The following is a 19,741-nucleotide window of genomic DNA, read 5'->3' on the forward strand; positions in this document are numbered from 1 at the left end:
TCCTGCCTTCTAAAAGTTGACAATTTCATTAACAGGGAGATTTTAGAATAATGTAATCAGTTGTACCAAGTGAACACTGAGAATCGGCAGAAGTCAGCCTGAATTGATTTATGAAGCTTCCAGGAGGAAGGAAAGGGAGTTGATGGCATATTCCCCAAACTTCCTGTCATAAGCAAGTTACCTCAACATGTAATTTTTCTTCTCCTGTTAAAATTGAGATGACACTTGGAGAGAATGTGGTAAGCATATACTATATACTACATGGTGCACTATCAATCTTTGCCTATGATTTACATTGTGCCCCTGTATAAGGTGTACTCAAAATATTTTTGTATAAAGAAAAATGTCTGGCTTGCATTTTTTATTTTAATTAATTCCTAAATTGTTCCTAGGAAACATTAAAGGAACTTGTTTTCCTTCACACTTGCAGAGAGGGACAGTAGTCTTCTATTTTTGGCATTGTTTGTTCTTTAAGATAAGACAGGATCTCCCATTGCCCAGGCTAGTTTCAAACACATTATGTATCTGAGGTTGACCTTGTGCTAGTGATTCTCCTGCCCTCGCCTCTAGTGCTGGAGTTACTGGCAGGTGGCATTGCATTGCACCTTATTTTGTGTTCTAAAGGGTCCAAAAATGCTAACCGAATTGGAGAACAAAAGAAAAGGAAAGTTATTGGTAGTACTGACAAAGTTGTGCCACCATGGAGAATAAATTCAAACCCAGCAAGAATAGTAGCTACAGGACTCCAGGCAACTACAGGAAGAAAAGTTCTATGTTGAGGCAAACCCTTTCTGAAAAACGACAGTGCGGAAAGAATCACAAAAAGCTGTGGAAGTAGTATTCGTGAGAGTGTGAGGAGACAGGATAAAGGGGATGAGACAGATATGTTGCCAAGGCTGCTGTGGCTCCTTAAGCACAGTTCTTGTAAATGAGAAGCTCCTTTCTGACTTGCAGCTACAGTCACAGGTAGTGAGGCACATTTCCTCAGCCAAGAGGAGAAGGAGATTAAAGTAAAAGCATTACATAAGGAGAAAGACAATCCAAGATGAGACAGCTGCCAAGGACCTGGTGCACACTTCCTGTTCCTGAAGCAAAAGGCATTTCTAGAGAAACAGCTGCAGTGAGCCAGACAGGATGTAGTTGGGAGGTAGCAGAACGAGGAGCCGAAGAGGAAGGCACAGACATTGGAGCTGACAGCCAGGCAAGCTCATCTTGAATTCTGCCTGATGTCAACTGACAGATGCAGGCAGGAATTACAGGGGAAAGGGAGTTACAGCAGCTCCTGCAGAAGTACTGAGTTGGAGCCTACAGGAAGGTAGTTAGGGGAAGCAGAAGCAGCAGCTGAAAGAGGGATGGAGGAACCTTGAGAAGGATTGACTACAGAGTTTCTGTTTGACCATGATTGGTCCACAGAGATCACATGGATCTAGGCTGACCATTCTGAATCTAATCATAATCAGGACTTTGGTTTCCAGACGCTGGCCTTTCCTTAATGTCATATTCGAAACTTCCATAGACTTGTACTTAGGGAACATACACTTTTCATAAATATGACAGGCTGTAAAAAAAACCCAATAATTATTGATCTGTGAATTTTCAGAAGGTTGTTTGATTCCAGGTTTTGCTAATGTTCCTAAAAGGTTAGAGTCATCTTTCTCTTTTCTAGAAATCGTTACTCATGGAAAAGAATTTTAAAATAACTTCTCATTTTATTCATATGTAAAACCAGCTAATTAAGACAAAAATCTCCTCGGTGAGTCTTTAACCTGTATTTTAACTCTTTTGTGTGAAATATGATCTTTGATTTTTAACAGTATTGTTTTTTTTTAAATAAGCTGACCAGTGATAAAGTAGGTATATGTTGATGGTCTGCCATCCTCTGGGAGGAGGTGGTGGTGACTGGCTGCATTTGAGTTCTCAGAGTTTTGAGCAATGTTTTATTCATGTGACTATGTTTGGAGATGACTCTCAGTATAGTTTAAAGGCGATAGTCTTTCCTCCCAGGTTTTTGTATTGCCTTCGGAGCATTAAGAAACATCTCTAACTTTCTTACAGAGTCCATAAGCTCCTGTCACAGAACTCTGGATGGGTGCCCCCAAACTTAGAAGCCTTTCTGGTAAATACTTGACTGTTTCTGACATTAAGGATTTGAGTTCTATTCATGAAGAGAATTTGTTTTTACAAGTTTTGATATAATGGTTGAACATCAAATACTGAGAAAATTGCTCTAAAATGAACCCAAACAGCTTCTCCCCTTCTAAAGTTCCATTTTGTCTCCCACTCTCCATTGTATAAATCAAGTAAATAAATTCAGAATTCTTAGGAAATTACAACTGGAGAGAAAATCCAGCATGAATTCAAGTAAAGACAGAAATGCCTAGGGCTGGACAGGTGCTTCAGTAGTCAAGAGCACATAGTCGTCTAACAGAGGCTCCTACTTAAGTGCCTAAGACCTGTATCAGGCAGCTGACTACATACTATTGTATTCGTCTGATGCTCTCTTGTGATCTCCAGAGGCACCTACACAACACAATACAGCACAACACACACACACACACACACACACACACACACATGCACACATGCACCCACTTAAATTTAAAACTAAATTATTAAAAACAGAAAGAAAAACTGGCAAAGAAGATTTTATTTAGAGATACTGTGTGTCAGGCAAACATATATGTTGATTCTTTGGTGTTAATTTCACAAAAGGGGTAAAGATACATGAAGGAGTATGGATGAGGACAATGACACATGCTCAGAAAGTGAAATATGTTTACTTGCATCGAATCATAAATATTCTGAGGAAACTCTCTTTGATCATGGTTCAGTAATTTTTTAAGTAAGGTTTGTTTACTTATTTTTTGCACATTACTTTACTGTAGCTATCTTCAGACACACCAGAAGAGGGCATCAGATCCCATTACAGAGGGCTGTGAGCTACCATGTGGTTGATGGGAACTGAACTCAGGATCAGTAAGTACTCTTAACTGCTGACCCATCTCTTCAGCCACAATTAAGTAAGCTTTTAATGTATTGCTTGATATTTTATTTAGATGTTACCCTTGGATCTTGTCAGAGTTTAGTCAGTTGAACAAATTTCTCTCAATTTCATAGTTAGATTGTATGGAATTTTAGAGAATATTTCTTTGACAGAACTTCTTGTCCATTCTATTCTGGTATTTCTTGCCACATTAAATTTAATTTCTTAGAGAAGTGTCTTTATTCATCTATGCTATGCTCATCAAATATGGTCTTGAAGATCCAAAGACCAAGTTTCCACATAGCCTACAATGCCTGCAACCACTGTGGGTCTCTACCATGGCCACAACCTCACAATGCCCTTCTGATTCACCTTGGATTCTGTATGATCCGATTCATGCTAGCTTTGTAACTCAGAAAGTCTATTCGGTGGACAGGGATAGAAATATTCCCCTTGGGAGAGTGACTCACTTTTTCACAATGCTCACTGATGCAATTCTGAGTCAAAAAGCTTGAGAATTCATGGTGTCAGGCAGAGACTATACTGTGGGATGCCACACAGCTCAATCCTTCTATTAAAAGTCCAATATTGTCCTACTAGGAAGAACAGATGTTACATTTGTTGTTAGGCAAAGACAAAGAGTTAACTTGTCTCCAGTATTCAACAGATTCTGGTAACAATAACATTAATTATCAGCAATCAAAATAAAGGGTCTGGAAGATTGCCTTATTTTCTTTTTTATTCTATTTCATAATTCAAATAAATAAAAATTATTATCATATTTCCTAATGAGTCGCTTTGGATTACTTAAGGCAATTTTGTTGCACATAGATGAAATATTTCTAAATGTTGTTATATTGGAAATATTTGGAATAAGCAGGAAAACAAAGCTTTGGGCATTATATGCAGTGTAATATGCGTAATAAGATATTTACACATTAAATTATTTCCTATAAAGGATAGGAATTATTGTATTTTTGACTGTTGGAAAGAGATCTACCATTCTCTATTGTTGAAAACAGTGACTGAAAATTAGAAAATTGACAATAATGATACTAAAGAAACTAAAACAAAGGAAGTAAGTTACTCCTCATTGATACAATTCATATCCCATGTCGATTCAGGCTGCGAGAAATGGCAGCATGGGTTTAACTTTGGGGCTGCAAGCATTTCCCAAAATGGCATGCATTTGCAATTTCCCCCACAATTTTAAGATGTAATAAGAAAATATCTGTTTGTCTGCACAGGGTGGAAGGCCACTTTGCAGTGGTCAACTTTCTGGTCTTGTTTAAAATTTGAGACAGTGCAATAAAAAAGAACTGCGCATTGGGATGTGGGTTGAGAAGTTCTTTGAGGTACTGCAGCTGGCAAAAAGAGAACTACATCATGTTCTTCTCAAATAGGCTTCTAAGACACAGGCACATGGAGGCGATGACAGAAGCAGCAGGAGACTTCCTTACACTCCACACTTGCCAAAACTCACACTGCCAAGCATTGCTTGTCGACTAGACTGTTCTCACATTTAATTTTAAGACAATGATTTTTTGACTTCAGAGATATTGCATACACTGTATGCTGCAGCGGTATGTACTAGTCACTTCTTAGACATTCTACTCTGAGCAACATGGAGCTCTAATGGATTGAAATAATGATAAGAATTTCCACCCAGTGCTGGTCCAGTGCCAAGCTCTACATCACATGCTTTATAAATTTAGTCTCATTAATGCCTTGTTACTAACTCTATCTAGGTTTTATATTATCTATAAGGGATACATGTAATAACATACCAAACATGTAGAGATCTTTTATTAAACTTTTTATTATATAGTTCCTTACTTATATTTCAAAGGTTATTATGCTTCCAAGTTTTCTGTCCATAAACCCTCATTCCCTCCCCTCCCCCTACCCCATACGGGTATTCCCCCTATACATCCCCCTTATTGTCCTCCCCCATATTCCCCTGAACTGGGGGTCCAACCTTGGCAAAACCAAGGGCTTTCCTTTCCACTGGTGCCCCAACAAGATTATTCTCTACTACATATGCAGTTGGAGCCCTGGGTCAGTCCATGTATAGTCTTTCAGTAGTGGTTTAGTCCCTGGAAGCTCTGGTTGGTTGGCATTGTTTTTATGGGGTTGCAAGCTCCTTCAACTCTTTCAATCCTTCCTCTAATTCCTCGCAAGTGGGTCCTATTCTCAGTTCAGTGGTTTGCTGCTAGCATTGACCTCTGAATTGGACATGCTCTGGATGTGTCTCTCAGGAGAGATCTATATCCAGTCCCTTTCAGCATGCATTTTCTAGCTTCATCAATCTTATCTAGTTTTGGTGGCTGTGTATATATATATGGGCCACATGTGTGTCAGGCTCTGAATGGCCATTCCTTGAGTCACTGCTCTAAACTTTGCTTCCATATCCCCTCCTATGAATATTTTCCCCCTTTTAAGAAGGAGTGGGAGCATCTGCATTTGAGTCATCCTTCTTCTTGAGCTTCCAGTGGTCTGTAGATTGCATCTTGGGTAATTTGAGATTTTTGGCTAATATTCACTTATCAATGAATGCATACCAAGTGTGTTTTTCTGTGATTGAGTAAACTCACTCAGGATGATATTTTCTAGTACATTGCATTTGCCTTTGAATTTCATGAAGTCATTGTTTTTGATAGCTGAAGAGTACTGCATTGTGTAGATGTAACACATTTTTTTAATCTATTTCTCGGTTGAAGGGCTTTTGGGTTCTTTCCAGCTTCTGGCTATTATAAATAAGGTTATTATGAACATAGTGGAACATGTGTCTTTCTTGTATGTTGGAGCATCTTTGGGTATATGCACAAGAGAGGTATAGCTGGGTTCTCAGGTAGTAGTATGTCCAATTTTCTGAGGAACCTCCAGACTGATTTCCAGAATGGTTGTACCAGTTTGCAATTCCACCAACAATGGAGGAGTGTTCCTCTTTCTCCTCATCCTGGTCAGCATCTGCTGTCATCTGAGTTTTTTATTCTGACTGGTGTGAGGTAGAATTTCAGGGTTGTTTTGATTTGATTTAACTGATGACTAAGGATGTTGAACATTTCTTTAGATGCTTTTGGGTCATTTGATAATCCTCAGCTGAGAGTGTTTTGTTTAGTTCTGTACCCAAATTTATGCAATATGTTTCTACAAATCCAGCTCTACAAAGGATAATAGAGGGAAACTCCAACACAAGGTGAGAAACTACACTTTACAGAAAGCAAGAATATAATTTCCTTGCAATGAAACCAAAAAAGAGACAAACATAATTCCACCTCTAACAATGAAAATAACAGGAAGTGACAATCACTATTCCTCAATATTTCTCAACATCAATGGACTTATTTCCCCAGTAAAAAGACACAGACTAACAAACTGGATATGTAAAGAAGACCCAGTATTTTGCTGCATGCAGGAAATATACCTCAGAGACAAAGACAGAAACTATCTCAGAGTAAATGTCTGAAAAACAATTTTCCAATCAAATGGCCTGAAGAAACAAGCTGGATTTGCTATTCTAATATCAAATAAAATTGACTTTCAAATAATAGTCATTAAAAAAGATAAGGAAGGACACTTCATATCATCAAAGGAAAAAATCCACCAAGATGAACTCTCAGTCCTAAATATCTATGCTCCAAATACAAGGGCACCTACATTCATAAAGGAAACCTTACTAAAGCTCAAAACACACATTGCACCTCACATGAAAACAGTAGGAAATTTCAACACCCCACTTTCATCACTGGACAGATCATAGAAACAGAAATTAAACAGCGATGTAGAGAAACTAACAGAAATTATGAACCAATTGGATTTAACAGATATTTATAGAACATTCCATCCTAAATCAAAAGGATATACCTTCTTCTCAGCACCTCAGGGAACCTTCTCCAAAACTGGTCATATAATCAGTCACAAAACAGGCCTCAACAGATACAGGAAGATAGAAATAATCCCATGCATCCTATCAGATCACCACACTCTAAGACTAGTCTTCAATAATAACAATAGTGACAAAAAGTCCACATATACATGGAAGTTGAACAATGATCTACTCAATGACAACTTGGTCAAGGAAGAAATAAAGAAAGAAATTAAAGATTTCTTAGAATTTAATGAAAATGAAGATACAGTATTCCCAAACTTATGGGACACAATGAAAGTGGTACTAAGAGGAAAACTCATAGCTCTTAGTGCCTGCAAAAAGAAACAGGAGAGAGCATATATCAGTAGCTTAACAGCATATCTTAAAGCTGTAGAACAAAAAGAAATAAATAAACCCAAGAGGAATAGAAGGCAGGAAATAATCAATCTCAGAGCTGAAATCAACCAAGTAGAAATGAAAAGAACTATACAAAGAATCAACAAAATCAGGAGATGGTTCTTTGAGAAAATAAACAAGATATATAAACCCTTAGCCAGACTAACTGGAGGTCACAGAGAGGGTATCCAAATTAAGAAAATCAGAAATGAAAAGGGAGACATAACAACAGAATCTGAAGAAAATAAAAAAAAATCATCAGATCCTACTACAAAAGCCTATATTCAACAAAACTGGGAAATCTGGAGGAAACGGACAATTTTCTAGAGAGGTACCAGGTACCAAAGTTAAATCAAGAACAAATAAATCACCTAAACAACCCCATAACTCCTAAGGAAATCATTCAAAATCTCCCAACCAAAAAGAGCCCATGTCCAGATGGGTTCAGTGCAGAATTCTATCAGACCTTCATAGAAGACTTCATACCAATACTATCCAAACTATTCCACAAAATTGAAACAGACAGACCACTACCAAATTCCTTCTCTGTAGCCAAAATTACTCTTATACCAAATCCACACAAAAACCCGACAAAGAAAGAGAACTTCAGACCAATTTCCCTTATGAATATTGGCGCAAAAATACTGAATAAAATTCTTGTAAACTGAATTCAAGAACACATCAAAATGATCATCCATCATGATCAAGTAGGCTTCATTCCAGGGATGCAGGGATGGTTTAATATACGGAAATCCATCAATGTAATCCACTATATAAACAAACTCCAAGATAAGAACCACATAGGCATTTAATTATGCTGAGAAAACATTTGACAAAATTCAAATCCCTTCATGATAAAGTTCCTGGAAAGATCAAGGCCCATATCTAAACATAGTAAAAACAATATACAGCAAACAAGTAGCTAACATCAAACCAAATGGAGAAACTTGAACCAAGCCCACTAAAATCAGGGACTAGACAAGGCTGTCCACTCTCTCCCTACTTATTCAATATAGTACTCAAAGTCCTAGTCAGAGCAATCGGACAGCGAAAGAAGGTCAAAGGAATACAAATTGGAAGAGAAGAAATAAAATATCACTATTTGCAGATGATATGATAGTGTACTTAAGTGACCCCAAAAGTACCACCAGAGAAACTACTTAACCTGAGAAACAACTTCAGCAAAATAGTGTCAGAGTATAAAATTAACTAAAACAAATCTGTAGCCTTCCTCTATTCAAAGGATAAACAGCCTGAGAAAGAAATTAAGGAAATGACACCCTTCACAATAGTCCCAAATAATATAAAATATCTTGGTGTGACTTTAACTAAGCAAGTGAAATATCTGTATGACAAGAACTTCAAACCTCTGAAGATAGAAATTGAGAAAGATCTCAGAAGATGGAAATATCTCCCATGCTCATGGATTGGCAGGATTGATATAGTAAAGATGGCCATTTTGCCAAAAGCAATCTACAGATTCAATGCAATCCCCATCAAAATTCCTACCCAATTTTTTATAGAGATAGAAAGAGCAATTGGCAAATTCATTTGGAATAACAAAAAATCCAGGAGAGAGAAAACCATACTCAACAAAAAAGAAATTCGGAGAGAATCACAATCCCTCACTTCAATCAGTATTACAGAGCAATTGTGATAAAAACTGTATGGTATTGGTACAGAGACAGGCAGGTATATAAGTGGAACAGAATTGAAGAACCAGAAATTAGTCCACACACCTATAGTCACTTTTTTTTGACAAAGAAGGCAAAACCATCTAATGCAAAAAAGATACCATTTTCTGCAAATGGTGCTGGTTCAACTGGAGATCAGCATGTAGAAGAATGCAGATCTATCCATGCTTATCACCCTGTACGAAGCTTAAGTTCAAGTGGATCAAGGACCTCCACATCAAACCAGATACATTCAAACTAATAGAAGAAAAGGTGGGGAAGAGTCTCAAATACATGGGCACTGGAGAAAATTTCCTGAACAAAACACCAATGGCTTATGCTCTAAGATGAAGAATCGACAAATGGGACCTCATAAAACTGCAAAGCTTTTGTAAAGCAAAAGACACTGTCATTAGGACAAAATGGCAACCAAAAGATTGGGAAAAAAATCTTTACCAATCCTATATCCTATAGGGGCCTAATATGCAAAATATACAAAGAACTCAAGAAGTTAGACTACAGAGAGTCAAATCACATGTAGAGCTCTTAATCACAAGTATCTCATGGTAGAAGGTTGTGGTTCTCAAAAGTGCTTGCTATTCCTCCTTGACATATTTGATTCTTTTCCTTCCTGATAAAGGGTTGGGTTATATTTCTTATATCCTTGATGTCAGACATGGCTATATAATAAAGTTAAGATTTACTTTAACTACTTAAATGTGATGAAATGTTTTGATAGTTATGGAAAGAAGCCTGTTGGGCTGGTATATGTTGTTTCTTTTATTCCTGATAATAATAGTTGTATAGTGGTATAGTAAGAACTGCATTACCTTTGGTCCTTGTTAAAGGTCTTTTGCCACATATGGTTCATGATTCATGTCAATATAGAGCAAAATCACTTGCATTGACATAATGAAAGCTAACATGAACAAAATGTGAAACCTTTCTTGTTTTGCGCTGTTGGGTGTGTCCTGGTGCATTAGAATTACAATCATAGTATTGGGGACCCAGGTCCTATATTCTTCTTTACTTTAGTGGATGTGACCTTTATTTCCAAGCATTCTTCATAGAACAAGATGTATCTGTTAGTCCAATTGATGTATTAATTTGTGAGAGATTAAAGTACGGATAAGTTTGGTCATGGTATTGTTCTTTCTGTTAACCCATACTTCTTTTTTTTTTTTTTTGGTTCTTTTTTTTGGGAGCTGGGGACCGAACCCAGGGCCTTGCGCTTCCTAGGCAAGCGCTCTACCACTGAGCTAAATCCCCAACCCCTAACCCATACTTCTTTACCGCTTTACTGTGTCCCAAGTCATTTCCATTGTGTCTCATTTTGTATAATTTACTGATTTGATACACATAAGAAATATATTGATGGTCTTTTTGATGTAGAAGTGACCCTATAGTTGGTTAATTTGTACTTTTTTTTTTTTTTTTGGAGACTGGAGAACTGCTAAGGAAAACCTATATATCTCTTGGAAGATTGTTTATAATTTCTATTACCCATTCCCCTCATAATTGGTGATTCAGACTCCCATTGTCAGGTGTGAACTTTGAACATATTTAATACATTTAAATATTACATTTCAAAGTAAGTTATACTATAGAGGCATTTCTCGCTGGTATTCTGGTACTCAAATACTTGTCCCAAATACATGTGTGACAGACTGCAGAGGAAAATGTAAATGCATGCATGGAACAATTTCCCAGTTTTCTTAGCTTCTGAGAGTGCTTCATCCTGTCACAGTAATTATTTCCACTGATATGACAATATTTTGAATCCATGAGTAATGTGGAATGGGGTATCTTTTGTATTTTGTAATTGGTGAACCCCTGTCTCTTTTGTAAAATTACTTTTATATTTTACACCGTAGTCATTACTTCCCTTCCTGTCTACCCACCCACAGTTCCTCACCCCATTCTTCCTCCTCCCTGTCTCCAAGAGGATGTCCCTCCACCCAGGCTTTCCCACTCCCTGGGACCGCAACTCTCTCCAGGGTTCAACACCTCTACCACTGAGATCAGACCTGGCAATCCTCTGCTCTAAATGTGTCTGGGGCCTCAGACCAGCTTGTGTATGCTTGTTGGTGGCTCAGTGTCTGAGAGATCTCAGGTCCAGGTTAGTTGAGACTGCTGGTCTTCCTATGGGGTCCCCTTCCTCCTCAGCTTCTTTCAGCCTCTCCCTAATTCAACCACAAGTGTCCCTTACTTCAGTCCATTGGTTGGGTATAAATATGTATATCTGTCTCTGTCAGTAGCTTGTTGGGCCTCTCATAGTCAAAAACCCTGACCCAGAATTGTCTATGTCTGAAAGAACTTCAGGGATGAAAGTGGAGAAGAGACAGAGGGAAAGGCAATCCAATGACAAGTCCAACTTGGAATCCATCTCAAGGGGAGGCTCCAAAGCCTGACAATATTACTGATGCTATGGTGAACCTCTCTTATAGAGCAGAAAAAGCATCTGTTAATATTTAATAGTAAGTAATTGTACAATGTGATTTGACTTATGACATTAGAGGGTACATGGACTACTTAGCTTAGTTCAAAGCAGCTTCACTTATAAGCAATTTACAGTAGCTCGAGCTCATATTTTTAACACTTTGGCTCTATGGCAACTATGACAGTTATTTCTTCTGTTCTTCTGTAAGCACAATTCAGTGCTCACCCATATCTGGAGAAGTATGAGGTGTGACAGAAACTAGAGGAGTGATTCATTTGATTTTTTTAATATTAATTTTAAACATGTCATATATGTGTACTGCATTTATACTATGTTCCCACCCCTCCAGCCTCCTCTGTGTTCCTCCCTCTCAAATTCATTGCTTATTTTTCTTTAATTAATGTTGCTACAGAGAGGGAGGGAGAGAGAGAGAGAGAGAGAGAGAGAGAGAGAGAGAGAAATATAACTTGCTGAGTCCCTTTAGTGTTGTTTGTATGTAGATGATTTTGGTGCTACTTAGTATTAGATAATCGATTAGGTGATTTATTTTAATTTTTGTTGTATAATTCCAATGAATTTCCCGGGTGTCATGTTATTGAAAATCTGTGCTCAAACCAAAGTTTGAGTCTTTGACTTCAAGGTGACATTAAAGAATAGAAATAAATATTTAAATCATTATGTAAATTAGGAAATCATAAGGTTCAAACTCAGGCTGTCAGGCTGGGAGGCAAGTGTCTTAACCCACTGATCCATCTTGCCAGCTCATTTAATATTTTATAGTAATTATACAAAATAATGATTTTATGATACATGTATATTGTTGAGTTTTACTCATGTTCGCCCCTCTAAAACTCTGCCTTGTCACTTTCTCCACAGTTGTGCTAATCTCCTTCCACTCAAATATTCCCACAGTTGCTTTCATGTCACTGTGTCTTTCTTCTTAAGTGTGTGTGTGTTTGTGCGGGTCATGCTCAGGCCAGAGGTCAATGTTAGCTGTCATTTCAATAGCTCTTCTCTTTCCCTCTTGAGACAGTCATTCACTGATCCAGAGTTTGATGAGCCAGCTAGCCTGACTGTCTCAAAATCTCCAGCACTCAGGTTATAGTCACTTGGTAGGGTTCAAATGCAGGTCTTCACACTTGTGAGAAAAGCATCTTACTTCTTTAGCCATTTCCCGACCCATTTCACTCTTCAATAAAACTACTATATATCTAGAGACTCAGATTCTGTGGACTAAGGTAAACACTAAGTCATCTAAAATTTATTGTTTGCCTTCTTTATAAAGGGTTCTGTGTATGTATGTAGAAATGTTGAGCTACGTGTTATATTAATTAAAACATGGAAAGTAAAAAGGACTGCATAGTTAGTAACTAATACCTTCTAGATGAACTTATCTTTCAAGTATTTATACACTAATTAACATGTGCCTCTTTTTTTGAAAAAAGTTTTATCCTGTATTTAGATCACATCTTTCTGTCATCTAAGCCCTTCCAGATTCTCCCCAACACCTTAATGTCGCAACTTCACATTCTTTACATTACAAAGGAAATAACACTGAAATCATGGACTCTATTTTGTGTTGGATAATTGCACTTTATCATGAAGCCTGCCTTAATATGTGGTTCCTACACTCAGTGTCATTTTCTGGTGGAAACTGCTCTTTCCTCTCCAAGTATGCGTGAATTGAAAATGACTTCTTGGTTATGTATGGACTTAGTAATATAAAAAATCTCTGATTTCATTTCCAGTTTTCATCAAATTTCTAGTCTTTACAAATAAAACTTCTTAAAGGAACTGCTGTAGTCACTGTATATACTTAGTCATCTCATGTTTTCTCTCAGCTCATTCTCTGATGTCTGGTCCATGACACTATGAAAACTATTTCCAGGTCAACAGTCAACAGTTTCTAAATTAGGCCCATTGGTTAATTTGTCAGCTATTCTCCATCGATCACTGTTTGACCCAATTAACCATTTTCTTCTCATTGTATCTTTTTGTCTGGCTTCTTGGATCTTAATATTTCTTCCAGTCTACAATATCTTTACTTTAAGTATCCTGGCTCTCTTATTCTCTGTCTATACACCATTCAGGGAATGATTTAATCTCTCACTGGAATAGTTACTTTCTTTCATTTTTTAATCCCCTAACACACATACACATTTAAATCTAAGTTACTTTAACATCATTTTATCAGAGCAAACATGTTGTTTTAGTATTTTTGAGTTTATTCCTTTTTGTCTTAACATAGTTATTACTACTTGCATCATTTTATATTGCCTTGAACTAGTTTCTTTAAAAAAATCATCTTAATTTTCCCCAAATATATCACTCAGTTTGTTTATCTTGGTCATATCCTCTATTCTCAGTACTTCAATCATTCACATTTCATTCCTTACATCTAGTTTCTATCTTCATTTTTACACTCTGTTATCTTATCCAAGTGTATAGCTTTCAATATTCTCTGGGTTCGAATAATTTCCAAGTACTTTAGAACTTTGCAGAAGCACATTCTCAGATAAGGATTCAAATTTAACAAACTATTTGGAAAATGATCTGAAAATACTTTATTTGAAACTGGAAAAGTTAGAGAAGTAACATAAAAAAGAGGGGAATAAAGACATAGGTGAGATAGCTGCTACTGTAGGCAAATAAAGACAGATTCCAGTAGAGAACTCTAGATACAAATATGTGGTACTTTATACCACCTCTGAGACAATGAAATTCTCTATCACTTCTAATCCATCATGTATATGGTTAATCCAATGACAGAAATTTCCCTAATGCTGAGGGCAAAGTGCCAACAATTGGAAATTGTAGTAGATTACTCTCTTATATCAGACATGTGACATTTACCTTTGTGTTGCTTTTTATACTAGTTGGTCTGTCTCTTGTATGCTTTTTCTGTGTCAATTTCATTCTATAAGATTTTGTTATGTATGTTGGACCCTATGTCTTGTCATTTTTCTCCTCTAAACCTGACCTGTTTTTATTACTTCATCCCAATATGGATACAAGATATATAATTTCTATCTGCATCTGTTCTCATGCATAGATATGGAAACAGAGATTTCTAAATAGTTTGCTGCTATCTCTTCAGACCTAGAAAATTCTTGGCACTGACCAAACCTGGAAGGGAAAAAAAGGATGTGGGAAGCAATCTTGATAGTCTAAATGTATTACTTTCATAGCTAGTCAAGATAATTTTTCATATAAAAATTGGGCTGCATGTATAGATTATGTAGGTAAATATTTCATATAAGCAATGTGTACATGAAATTATGTACTTTGGTATATATTACCAACTTAAGAGAACCAATCAACATAATAGATTTTGAAATGTGTTTGCCTTTTTTGTGACTTGTTAGTTAAAAAAAATTGTATTTTAAAAGGAGTAAACATTTTATTGAAACAATACTGTGATAGAAATTTATAAAAACACTGCATCAGATGTTTTTTTTAAGATTTATTTATTTATTCATTTATTTATATGATCACACTGTAGCAGTCTTCAGACACAGCAGAAGAGGGCATCAGATCCTATTACAGATGGTTGTGAGCCACCATTTGTTGCTGGGAATAGTATTCAGAACCTCTGGAAGATCAGTCAGTGCTCTGAACCGCTGAGCCATCTCACCAGTCCCAGATGTTATTTTATAATATTTCTAGTGGTAAATATAATAAAAGAGAGCATGCTGTTTATTTTCTTTCCTTAAATATAAGTTACATATGAAATGTTCACAAAATATTAGAAACTAAAGGACATAACAAGCCAGTTAGAAGGATGTAGTGCAAATTCTAAGACCATAGTTTCTCTACTGGGTACCATGCAATTCCATTTATCTTTATCTTTTGGTTTAGTGTGGAATTTCTAAAATATTTTGTTTGATATTTTAAAGATGACAGTTGGCATTCTCCAGAGAAAAAACAAAAAACAAAATAAAAAATGAGAGTAATTAATTCATAATACTACATATTGCCCTATAAAGCAGGATGTAGGAAATAGTGTTATATGAACAGTTGATTAAATATGCAGATATGAGCAGCAAGTTTTATGCATACGTTAATATATCCTTTATAGAGGACATGCTCATTGTGATGAGTTTTGGAGCTGAAATAGGCATCTTAGATAGGATCAAAATTAAACTCAGAGCTACAGGACATTAAGAAAGTACCAATAGCAAATCTCCAGACTCACTGGGGAACTGCACATTTCAATTTATCTTGAATCAAGTATAATTAAAGAAGAATCATCAAAGAAACAACCAATGTTTCATGAAGAGCCTTCATATCCGGCAAAATACTTGCTTTTCCTACTGAAACACATCGAAATTTTCAAGGAATGGAAATATATTTTTATATTTGAAATATATATGTAGGGATATGTGTAGATTAGATTAGATTAGAAAGTATGCTGAATAATAGTACAATTTCTATTATTCAATGTAACAGTAATAAGTATTAAACTAATGCATTTTTACGGGGGCGTTGGGCTAAGTAGTTAGTAGTAGTAGTAGTAGTAGTAGTAGTAGTAGTAGTAGTAGGAATTGTTTGACTTAGGAAGTAAGTGATAAGAAATAATACATAGACTTTATTAACTTTTGAAATGTAGTGATAACTACTTTAAAAAGAGATTCTACATCGAAAAAGGTTGCTAGTTGGTGGAGGTAAAGGATCACGTGATATATGATGTATGATATGACATGATATGATATGATAGCCAACTGGAGAAATGTTCAGTTGAATGTATCATGTAACATTTGAATAGGTGCTCAGGAGGGAGTTAGTTATTCATTTCTATTATGATTATGAAGGTATTGGTCCAATATAGTTTTGGATATCCTTAGAAAATTACTAGCTCTTAAGGTTTATGCTTGAAAAGTTCACTGTGATGAGTAAAAGTGTGGGAAACTAAAGTTCCAGAAAATTCATCTTACACAGAAAATAAATACTTTTTCTGCTCCAAGCGACCTAGCTGGTGGACTCAAGACACACAAAGGCAGAAGCCCTCTGGGACCGGTCACTTCTGGTTTCTGGCTGTGCCTGGAACTAATATCAACTGATCCAACACCCAAATTCCATGGGGGAGAGAGCTGAACACCAAGAAGTTCAGACACTCCTGAGACAGCAGGACAGATGGCCAATTCTGCCCAACTTTCCCACATCTGTACCCAAAAGGAAACTACATAGTGCTTCTGTATACAGAAAAATAGGAACAGTCAGCAGCAGGAACCTGCATGGTCCGGCTGCACCAGAAACTGAACTGAACAGGCCACATAGCTTCCTGCACCCAAATCCCATGAGAGAGCGGGCTGGACCCTCAGAAGTGTGGATACTCCTGAGAAATTAGAGGCGATTACTCTCTGTTCACATTCGCGATCCAAGTGGAAATTGCCTAGTGCCATCTGGGCCCCCTCAGCACAGGGACCTAGGAACAGTAAGGGGCATGACATTTCGGGCTACTGCTTGTAATTACAGCTGATAGCCAGTTACTAGGAGTGCCTACACACCTGAGAACAGAGCTCTCTGTTCTCAGATCTGGCTGAAAGAAAAGAGGTGTACAGTAGTGTTAACACACAGGCCTACAGGAGGGTCAAGCACTGTCAGAGTCAGCAAGACAAGCTAGCACCAGAGACAACTTGATGGCAAGAGACAAGCACAGGAAACTACACAACAGAAAACAAGACCACATGGTATAATCAGAATCCACCTCTCCCACCAAAGCAAATACTGGATATCCAAACACACTGAAAAAGTAAGATTTAGATATAAAATCACATTTTATGATGATGATGATGACGATGATGGAGGACTTTAAGAAAGACATAAATAAAAGGAAGCAAATACACCCAGGAGGAATAGAAGGCAGGAATTAATCAAACTCAGAGCTGAAATCCACCAAGTAGAAAGAAAAAGGACTATACAAAGAATCAACAGAACCAAAAGCTGGTTCATTGAGAAAATCAAACCTTAGCCAGATATCCAGAGGACAAAGAGAGTGTGTCCAAATTAACAAAATCAGAAATAAAAAGGGAGACATAACAACAGAAACCGAGAAAATTCAAAAAATCACCAGATCCCACTACAAAAGCCTATATTCAACAAAACTGGAAAATCTGGATAAAATGGACAATTTTGTAGACAGATACCAGGTACCAAAGTTAAATCAGGAACAGATAAACCATTTAAACAACCCCATAACTCCTAAAGAAACAGAAGCAGTCATTAAAATCTCCCAACCAAAAAGAGCCCAGGTCAGATGGGTTCAATGCAGAATTCTATCAGACCTTCACAGAAGGCCTCATACCAATACTATCCAAAATATTCCACAAAATTGAAACAGACAGACCGCTACCAAATTCCTTCTATGTAGCCAAAATTACTCTTATGCCTAAACTACAAAAGACCCAACAAAGAAACAGAACTTCAAATCAATTTTCCTTATGAATATTGAGGTAAAAATACTTTGCAATACTTGCAAACCGAATACAAGAACACATCAAAACAATCATCCATCATGATCAATTAGGCTTCATCCCAGGTATGCAGGGATGGTTTAATATACGGAAATCCATCAATGTAATCCACTATATAACTAAACTGAAAGATAAAAACCACATGGTCATTTCATTAGCTGCTGAGAAAGCATTTGACAAAATTTAACACCACTTCATGATAGAAGTCCTGGAAAAAACATGAATTCAAGGCCAATACCAAAACATAGTAAAAGCCATATACAATAAACCAGTAGCTAACATTAAACTAAATGGAGAGAAACTTGAAGCAATCTCACTAAAATCAGGGACTAGAGAAGGCTGACCACTCTTTCCCTACTTATTCAATATAGTTCTCAAAGTCCTAGTTAGAGCAATCAGACAACAAAAGGAGATCACAGGGATACAGATTAGAAAGGAAGAAGTCAAAATATCACTATATGCAGATGATATGATAGTATATTTAAGTGATCCCAAAAGTTCCACCAGAAAACTACTAAACCTGACAAACACCATCAGCAAAGGGGCTGAGTATAAAATTAACTCAAAAAAATCAGTAGCTTTCCTCTACACAAAAGAGAAGCAAGCTGAGAGAGAATTAGCGAAATGACACCCTTCATAATAGGCCCAAATAATATAAAATACCGTGGTGTGACTTTAACCAAGCAAGTAAAAAAACTGTATGATAAGAATTTCAAGGCTCTGAAGAAAGAAAGTGAGGAAGATCTCAGAAGATGGAAAGATCTTCCATGCTCATGGATTGGCAGGATTAACATAGTGAAAATGGCCATTTACCAAAAGTGATCTACAGATTCAATGCAATTCCCATCAAAATTCCAATCCAATTCTTTATAGAGTCAGATAGAACAATTTGCAAATTAATCTGGAAAAACAAGAACCCCAAGATAGCTAAAACTATCCTCAACAAAAAAAAGAATTTCAGGGTAATCACTATCCCTGAACTCAAGCAGTATTATAGAACATGTTGATAAAAACTGTATGGTATTAGTACAGAGACAGACAGATAGACCAGTGGAAAAGAATTGAAGATGCAGAAATGAACCCACACACCTATGGTCACTTGATTTTTTAACAAAGGAGCCAAAATCATTCAATGGAAAAAAAGACAGCATTTTCAGCAAATGGTGCTGGTTCAACTCAAGGTCAGCATGTAAAAGAATGCAGATCGGTCCATTCTTACCACCCTGTACAAATATCAAGTCCAAGTGGATCAAGGACATCCACATAAAACCAGATACACTCAAACTAATAAAAGAAAATGTGGGGAAGAATCTCGAACAAATGGGCATTGGAGAAAATTTCCTGAACAAAACACCAATGGCTTATGCTCTAAGACCAAGAATCGACAAATGGAATCTTGTAAAACTACAATGTTTCTGTAAGGCAAAAGACACTGTTGTTAGAACAAAATGGCAACCAAAAGATGGGGAAAATCTTTACCAATCCTACAAAGGATAGAGGGCTTACTTCCAAAATATACAAAGAACTCACGAAGTTAGAATGCACGGAGACATATTATCCTACTAAAAATGGGGTTCAGAGCTAAACAAAAATTCACAGCTGAGGAATATCGAATGACTGAGAAGCACCTAAAGAAATGTTCATCATCTTTAGTCATAAGGGAAAGGCAAATCAAAACAACCCTGAGATTCTACCTCGCACCAGTAAGAATGGTTAAGACCAAAAACTCTGGTGACAGCAGATGCTGGCAAGGATGTGGAGAATGAGGAATACTCCTCCATTGTTGGAGGGATTGCAGACTGGTACAAATATTCTGGAAATCAGTCTGGAGGTTCCTCAGAAAATTGGACATTGAACTGCCTGAGGATCCAGCTATACCTCTCTTGGGCATATACCCACAAGATG

The 19,741-nt window shown here is 36.8% G+C and overlaps 1 pseudogene; it reads left to right on the top strand.

Moving 5' to 3' along the window:
• The first annotated feature begins 1,045 nt into the window (after positions 1–1,045).
• The window catches only part of Bhmt-ps1 (betaine-homocysteine S-methyltransferase, pseudogene 1), a 107,669-nt pseudogene continuing 88,973 nt past the window's right edge, over positions 1,046–19,741 (top strand).

Source organism: Rattus norvegicus, chromosome 5, assembly GCF_036323735.1.
Source record: "Rattus norvegicus strain BN/NHsdMcwi chromosome 5, GRCr8, whole genome shotgun sequence".
NCBI classification, from domain to species: Eukaryota; Metazoa; Chordata; class Mammalia; order Rodentia; family Muridae; genus Rattus; species Rattus norvegicus.